This window comes from Bison bison, unplaced genomic scaffold (assembly GCF_000754665.1).
Source record: "Bison bison bison isolate TAMUID 2011002044 unplaced genomic scaffold, Bison_UMD1.0 scf7180017864148, whole genome shotgun sequence".
NCBI lineage: Eukaryota > Metazoa > Chordata > Mammalia > Artiodactyla > Bovidae > Bison > Bison bison.
In genome coordinates this window covers 427,256-436,180 of record NW_011494720.1, presented here as the reverse complement: position 1 = coordinate 436,180, position 8,925 = coordinate 427,256, and positions in this window count along the sequence as shown.

Genomic DNA, 8,925 nt, shown 5'->3' with positions numbered 1-8,925 from the left:
CTGGGAGCTGTTCCAATGACTCCCCGCATAAAAACAACCCATGACCACCAACCTCCCCAGCACCAGCTGTTTCCACTTCCGTAACACATGTTCCCTCACGTAAATTGTTTACTAACTTCACATCCAGATTTTTTTAAATAGAGGAAAACCTGGGGTTTGTCTGCACCCACCAGAAGAGCAGAGATAAGGGGGGCAAAATTCAACAACAAACAAAAGGAAAAAGCAGAATGAACGATTCAGGAGATCCCCTGAGTTTCTGCAGAACAGCACAGCTCCTTCACTCTGCTGGCTTCCTGAGTCAGTGAGGGGCCGCCTCCTCCACGCGGCTACATCTGCATCACACCCACAAAGCCCAGCATCCCACTTCCAGAGCAAGAGGAGAGCCAACACCAGGGGAAGAGCAGAGCTGGCACCCACAACCCTGGCAGCAGCAAGCAGAGTGCCACACCTGAAAGCCCGGCTCACTGCGGGAGGACACCGCAACCTCTGTCGGGTGGTGCTGAGAGCATGGGGTCCCAAGTCAGGCCTCCAGGTTCGAGTCCCATCTCTGCCACTTGGGAGCAGTGTGACCTGAAGTGAGTTACTGAACCTCTCTGTGCCTCGGTTTTATCATCTATCAAAGGGGGAGAAAAATAGTCTCTACCTCCTGGGGTGGCTGTGGGGTAAAACAAGTTAAAATAAAGCTCTAAGAATAATGCCTTGGGTTTTACTAAGCCACTTTTTACCTAATTTTACAGATTTGAATTTTTTTTACCTAATTTTTATAACTAAAATTTTTACCTAATTAAAAAGATTAGAATTCTCTGCATCTCTTCGATATTCTCACACCAGATTTATCATGGGATTCTAGTTGAACATGATGTTCCCAAAGAAACATCAAAATCACAAAAGTGGTCGGAAACATTGCATATGAGGGTCATTCGTGAAGCTCCTAGCAGTATACCTACTCTTTCAAAACGTATGTAGGAGGAAAATACAAGAATTTCAAAATTGAACAAAGATTAATGTTCAGATATATTATGTCATTGGTCTAAACCTCTAAAAGAATATTTCTGTTCCCAAAGTGAACAGAAAGTATGTATTTCTAGCCACAGTTCTTTCAACACTTCAGTAGCCAAGACACTAGATATTTATCAAAGACACTGCATTTGAGCATTAAAAACAGTACTTTGCTCCATCAAGAGTACTTCGAGGACACTTTATTTACATCACCTCTCTGTGATTCCACAGCAGATACACTGAGGAGAACAGGGGATGATTGTATTATTGCTCAATCTTACTCCCAAATGTATCTTTACTTCTTCGCTAAAATTTGTCCGTGTTCAAATATTAATTACTTCCAAGTATTATCCTGGCTTAGTAGCCTGGTTTCACTATTAATTTTCTGATAGTAATTTTTCTGATTTTATAACTAGCACACGCACATGCTGCTGCTGAGTCACGTCAGTCGTGTCCGACTCTGTGCGACCCCATAGACAGCAGCCCACCAGGCTCCCCCGTCCCTGGGATTCTCCAGGCAAGAACACTGGAGTGGGTTGCCATTTCCTTCTCCAGTGCATGAAAGTGAAAAGTGAAAGTGAAGTCGATCAGCTGTGTCCGACTCTTAGCGACCCCATGGACTGAAGCCTTCCAGGCTCCTCCATCCATGGGATTTTCCAGGCAAGAGTACTGGGGTGGGGTGCCATTGCCTTCTCTGCATGCACATGCTTCACAGGTTTTATTTGTGTCCTCCAACTCAGTCTCCACTGGCCACAGCCCCAGGATGGAAGCATCAGGAAGGTGTTTCTCAGCTTGTTGGTACTGACGATGTTATTTGTATTTCCATGTGCTTTTGGCATGTGACCTTTTCTTATATTTAATATTCAGGAAATTTGCAAGCTTGTATTATTTTGGGGTGTAAGGGTGAAGCAATAGTGTGTCCATGGAAGTTGGCAAAAGGTGTATATAAGGCCTGACATCATATTAAACTAGAATCCTGTGATAAACCTAGGTAGAGAATATCAAAGAGAAGTGATGAATTCTAATTTTTTATAATTTGGTAAAATTCATGTGCACATGCGTGCATGCTACGTTACTTAAGTCATGTCTGACTCTTTGTGACCTCATGGACTGTAGCCTGCCAGGCTCCTTTGTCCATGGGATTCTCCAGGCAAGAATACTGGATTAGGTTGCCATGCCCTTGGGCTTCCCTCATAGCTCAGTTGGTAAAGAATCCGCCTGCTATGCAGGAGACCCCGGTTTGATTCCTGGATCCGGAAGATCCGCTGGAGAAGGGATAGGCTACCCACTCTAGGTTTCTTGGTCTTTCCTGGTGGCTCAGCTGGTAAAGAATCTGCCTGCAATGTGGGAGACCTGGTTTCGATCCTGGGTTGGGAAGATCCCCTGGAGAAGGGAAAGGCTGCCCATTCTAGTATTCTGGCCTGGAGAATTCCATGGACTCTATAGTCCATGGGGTCACAAAGAGTTGGACATGATTGGGTGACTTTCACTTCCTCCAGGGAATCTTCCCAACCCAGGGACTGAAGCCTCATCTCCTGCACTGCAGCCAGATTCTTTATTGCTGAACCACTGGGGAAGCCCCAAAATTCATGTGTACATATATAAAAAAATAATGCTTGGTAAAGCCCAGGCACTATACTTGGTGCTTTAACTCATTTTATCCCACAACCACCCCAGGAGGTAGAGACTATTTTTATCCCCCTTTGATAGATGATAAAACCAAGGCACAGAGAGGTTCAGTAACTCACTTCAGGTCACACCGCTCCCAAGTGGCAGAGTTGGGACTCGAACCTGGAGGCCTGACTTGGGACCCCATGCTCTCAGCACCACCCGACAGAGGTTGCGGTGTCCTCCCGCAGTGAACCGGGCTTTCAGGTGTGGCACTCTGCTTGCTGCTGCCAGGGTTGTGGGTGCCAGCTCTGCTCTTCCCCTGGTGTTGGCTCTCCTCTTGCTCTGGAAGTGGGATGCTGGGCTTTTGGGGTGCGATGCAAATGCAGCCGCGTGGAGAAGGTGGCCCCTCACTGACTCAGGAAGCCAGCAGAGTGAAGGAGCTGTGCTGTTCTGCAGAAACTCAGGGGATCTCCTGGATCATTGTTTGTTCTGCTTTTTCCTTTTGTTTGTTGTTGAATTTTGCCCCCCTTATCTCTGCTCTTCTGGTGGGTGCAGACAAACGCCAAGTTATCCATAACTGATCGTGGTCCAGTGTATCCCATGGTGAATGTATTTTGTGTATATATCAGCATACTTTACATCCTCTCTGGTGCCTCTGAAATGAAGAATCTGCCTGCCATGTAGGAGACTTGCGGGAAACAGGGGCTCTATACCCGGGTTGGGAAGGTCCCCCGGAGAAGGAAATGACAGTGCACTCCATTATTCTTAGCTTTCCTGGTGGCTCAGATGGTAAAGAGTCTGCCTGCAATGCAGAAGACCCAGGTTCAATCCCTGGGTTGGGAAAATCCCCTGGAAAAGGAAATGGCAACCCACTCCAGTATGCTTGCCTGGAGAGTTCCCTGGACAGAGAAGCCTGGTGGGCTACAGTGCACGGGGTCACAAAGAACAGGACATGACTGAGTGGCTAACACTTTTGCTTTCAAAAGCCTGCACCTACGGGCCTTCTGCAGAGCCTGCCACAGGCTGCTGGGCCCCTCCATGAACACCAACAGAGCTTGCACAGCCCTGGGGGGCTTGGCCAATGGCTGGTAAGTCAGAGATGTGAGAGATCAGCTCCTAGGCTTTCAGGCAGGACAAAGGCGTAAGAGACACTCTGGAGTACTGTACCGTGACGCTCCCCGGAGCTTCATCCCAAATTGCACCCCGGCTGACTTCTCCTCTTCCTTGTTTCGCCTTCCCCACTGCACTCCTGGTTTCTCCTGGGGGTATCTTAACAAAAGTGAAATGTGAAGATCACTCGGTTTTGTCTGACTCTTCGTGACCCCAGGGACTATACAGTCCATGGAATTCTCCAGGCCAGAATACTGGAGTGGGTAGCCTTTCCCTTCTCCAGGGGATCTTCCCAACCGAGGGATCGAACCTAGCTCTCTCACATTGCAGACAGATTCTTTACCAGCTGAGCCACCAGGGAAGCCCAAGTTGTAACAAAAGTCTTCACCCAAATCCCCACCTCAGGGTCTGCTTCGGAGGAACCCAAGGAGCAGGAAGGTGCAGGCCTAAGTGGAGAGCAGAGTGGTGTCCCTGAATGGGAGGGAAGGCAGGGTGTCTGGGGAGACTGGAGAACTTGGGTGTGGGAGGAAAAGGATCTTTCTGGGCATTTCTATGATCTCAGTCATTAAAAGTACTGCTCCCACAGACGTAGAAAACAGACTTGTGGACACAGCAGAGGAAGGAGAGGGTGGCATGTATTGAGAGTAACAGTGAAACATGCACCTTACCATATATGAAATAGATAGCGGCTGGGAGGCTGCCGTGTAACACAGGGCGTGCAACCCCGTGCGTTATGACCCCCGAAAGGAGTGGGTTGGGGTGGAAGAAGGGAGGGAGGTTGAAGAGAGAAGGGACATATGTATATCTGGGGCTGAATCACATTGTTGTATGGCAGAAATCAACACAATATTATAAAGAAATTATCCTCCAATTAAAAATTTTAAAAAGAGAGAGGAGAATTTCTTGATTAATAGAGGTAAGGCAGTTCCGATGGTTTCTAATAGCTGAGTAAATAAACATACTCTATTAAAAAAAAATACAAAGTCTCAGTTACTAGGGAGTAAGAGGGGTGTGAAATATTTGGCTGCAAGAGTCAGAGCATGACTGTTGTAAGGAAATCTGGTGAGACTTCTAGGCAGTGTGCATTGCTGTTCTCCAGCCACATGGGCTTCTCAGTGCCGGCTTGAGAAGGTGGGGGGTTGGATTAACCAAGATTGTGGTTATTTTAGGAGAGTAGGCTGAAGGGTGGAGGGAGCTTTCCTGGTGGCTTAGATGGTAAAGAATCTGCCTGCAATGCAAGAGACCTGGGTTCAACCCCTGGGTCGGGAAGAACCCCTGGAAGCGGGAATGACAACCCACTCCAGTATTCTTACCTGGGGAGTCCCCACAGACAGAGGAGACTGGTGGGCGACAGTCCATGGAGTCACAGTCGGGCACAATGGAGCGACTAACACTTTCACTTTTCAGGCCAGAGGGAGAGAAGTTGAAGGGTGTTGGGGCAGATGAAGGGGGGTGGTTATGATGATGAAGGACCTTTGATGGATATAGAAGGAAATGACAACATTGGAGGGCTGACCTAGGAAAGGGAGTGAGAATAATGGATTGTAGACCCTGGTGAAGTTCCAATTGTCAGTGGAGTGGTCATAGGCTGTGACAATGGGAAGTGTTGGGCAGATGGCGGGGCACCCAGAACAGAGGCTACAGAAGTGATGAGGTGATCGTTGTGTCAGGGTCAAAAATGGGAGGCTGGCGAGGAGAGAGGCAGACCACCGACGGTCAGAGGCCCGACTCTCGGAAGCCTAATAACTAAATGTTTAGATATTCTATACGTTTGCTTTTTAAATTTGTTTTTGCTTGTTTTTTGAGACTTTAGCAAAGAAATGAGGAGTTGAGGGTAAAACACAGAGGATGAGATGGCTGGATGGCATCACTGACCCGATGGACGTGAGTTTGAGTAACCTCCGGGAGTTGGTGATGGACAGGGAGGCCTGGCGTGCTGCAGTCCACGGGGTTGCAAAGAGTCGGACATGACTAAGCGATTGAACTGGAACTGAAACAAGTTGCTCCCAACCTGTTCTCACTGGATCTGTACGGCTGTGCCCTGAAAGGCGGCCATGACCCCTCCACACACATATTTGGACGCGGCAGCTTTTACTTCACCCCAGAGTTTCTCTCAGTTTTGAGTGTGAATTCTTCAGATCGATAATCTCTAATTTCCATGGTTTTCTTCCAGGTTGGTTTGAGGGGAAAGAGCTGTGAGCCTTGTTCTCCACTTAAATAGACTTTGAGCAATTACTCCATTCTACTGTGCTTCCCAGGTGGTGCTCGTGGTAAAGAATCTGCCTGCCAAGCAGGAGATTCCTGGGTCAAGTTCAGTTCCTGGGTCAGGAAGCTCTCCTGGAGGAGGAAATGGCTACCCACTCCAGTATTCTTTCCTGGAGAATCCCATGGACAGGGGAGTCTGGCGGGCTACAGTCCACGGGCTCGCAAAGAGTTGGACACGACTGAGCGACTGACTGAATTACTCTACAGACCCTCTTGAAAGCCAGGCCTGTGTCTCTACCCTCCCCTCCTTTCTGCAGAAGTTCAATCTTTTAGAAGGAAACTCATCTCCTACAATCAAGTTAGCATTGCAGGGTCTCTTTCAGTTTTCCTGGTAACACTTAGTCTTGGCGGACCAATGACTCCGACTAGCTTACAACAGAGTGACACCAGAAAGGAGGCAGAATCTCTTTTCTCAGCATCTCTAAGGCAAGTATCACTTCCTCCATCATATGGGCATGCGGGCACATATGTAGTGCACACAACTTGTGAGGACCTTGCATAACCCAAGGAATGATTTCCAAAGCAGAAGCACTGGGCAGGATGGCTAAACGGTAGAAGTCAAGAGAAATGGAAATGCCCCATGACTCTCTCTCCTGGTTTTCAGATGAGATGTGACCTATGCAGTGAATCCTCAACCACTGTGAGGTGAGAACATACTTTTCCCTAAAGTGCTGAGCATAGCAAGCAAGAAGGAGGAGGCCAAGGAGATGCTGGCAACATCCTTTTCTGACTCCAGTGGTGGCCCTGAGACTGAGCACATGAGTGATGCACCAGCCAACCTGGACGGTGTCTGGCAGCACTTGGGGCTTCTCTGCAAATGTTCTTCCTGCCCTCCTACCAAATACAAGTGCGGGATAAGGAAGATACTGGCTGTAAATATCTTTTCCTTCTTTTGAACATATGCCTGTGTCATGCGGCTGTAACTGAAATTTTGTGTCCAAATGGCTAAAGTTTTTGAGAACCCCAGTGAGCACAGCTAATCCCCCTGCACAAGCAACAATTTCAGCAATGAAGTTCTTAACATGAAAGGTGTTGGAAGAATTCCTGTGATGAACTTTGCTTCATGCCTGCAAACAGAGCAGTCAATGCCACCATGAACTAACTTTTTCTCCCAGCAGCTTGCCAGGTGGCAGTAGTGGTAAAGAACCCAGCTGCCAATGCAGGAGATGTAAGAGACTCAGGTTCAATCCCTGGGTTGGGAAGATACTCTGGAGGAGGGTATGGCAACCCACTCCAGTGTTCTTGCCTGGAGAATCCCACGGTCAGAGGAGCCTGCTGGGCTACAGTCCATGGGGTCACAAAGAGTGGGACATGACTCAGAAGCATCACTTAGCAGAAGTTAAAAAAGATGGAGAAACTCCAATTTTCTCTTCAATAAAAAAAAAAAGATTGGCTCTACTCTGTCTTGTCTAAACATACAGTACGTATGAGCCTTTATTTACCACCTGCAGCCTGGACTCTGCCTTTTACCAATGTCAACTATAAATATTGCATCCACTAATGTATTTTCCAATATTTATCCAGGTATCTGCAGAGCCAACTCCCCGTTATCCATGGTGCAGGTTACCTGGGCTCTGCAGGTATCCTTGGCTGGTCCAAAGCCTCCTTCTAGTCTTCACAGCACCATGTGTTGGATGCTGGATCTGCAGAGCTCCCCAAAGAGCCAGCCACCCTTACAGAGAGGGTGATAGAAAGCATTAGGATGTGGACGGAGGAAGAAGTGGGGGGTTGCTACCACCTCGACTACTTTCATTATTTCTCCTTCCTCGTTGTCAATTATTAAAATGTTAACACACATGCTTAACATGTTACCTCCAGTCTTACTGAAGTTCAGTTCAGTTCAGTTCAGTCACTCAGTCATGTCCGACTCTTTGTGACCCCATGCACCGCAGCACACCAGGCCTCCCGGTCCATCACCAACTTCCGGAAAAGAATACTGGAGTGGGTAGACTATCCCTTCTCCAGGGGATCTTCCCGACCCAGGGATCGAACTGGGGTGTCTTGCATGGAAGGCAGATTCTTTACTAGCTGAGCTATCAGGGAAGCCCCCTAACTTCTTGAACTTTACTGAAGTTACGTGGATTATATACTATGTCCAAATTAATTTCTTCCTAAAACCTGATGTGGAACCATGAAGCTGGGAAGTTTGTAATATGTGTTCTATTTCAGGACAACATTCAGGTAAAGCCATGCAAACCTGTCTATCACTGAAAGGTTCATTTCAAGTGTGTTAATTGAAGGCAAGTTGATTCATTTATACACAACAATTCTCTCATTTCCCTTTGAGCAATTGTCAAGCGTGCTTGACGCAGAGCAAGTGACCTTTAAATGCTAGGTGGGGAGGTGGGGGTGTTGGTCTGGACTGTCAGTGTAGATTTGGCAGCATGAGTTGCTCCAAAGAATCCTGATTTCTTATGCATGAACTACTGACCCTGGTGCTGGGGCTGAGAGAGCAGGATGGGAAGGAAGGTGAACTCCCGCTGATTCAGGGGCCCTCCCAGGCTGCCTTTTCCACGCTGTCAGCATTATTCACCTCACTTTCCTCTCCTCCCTCTTCCGCCCCACCTTAAGTCCTGTCCCTGGAAGCACTTTTCAGTTGCCAGGAATCAGGAACACTGGGAAACCATCCAAAAAAGCTGGGTGGCTACTTTGTTTTCCATGGCCCGCATGGTAACACATGGCCCCGAGTTTAGCACCGGGTCATAGGTGCGGACACAGGATGGCTTAAAGGAAGGAACATAGCATCAGAAAGAGGTCTTCCGAGGCTCAGGTACCAAACAAGCATGTGACCTGGAGACCAGCCTTCCTTGCGGGCCTGTCTAGGTGAAGATGCAGAAATGTTCCATAGGGATTTCAGGATTTTCTCCTCCAGCTCCTTTACTTGGAGCAATGCTTCTCATTTGAAGCTGCTGGTCTGAGGACCACTTTTTCAGCAGGAAG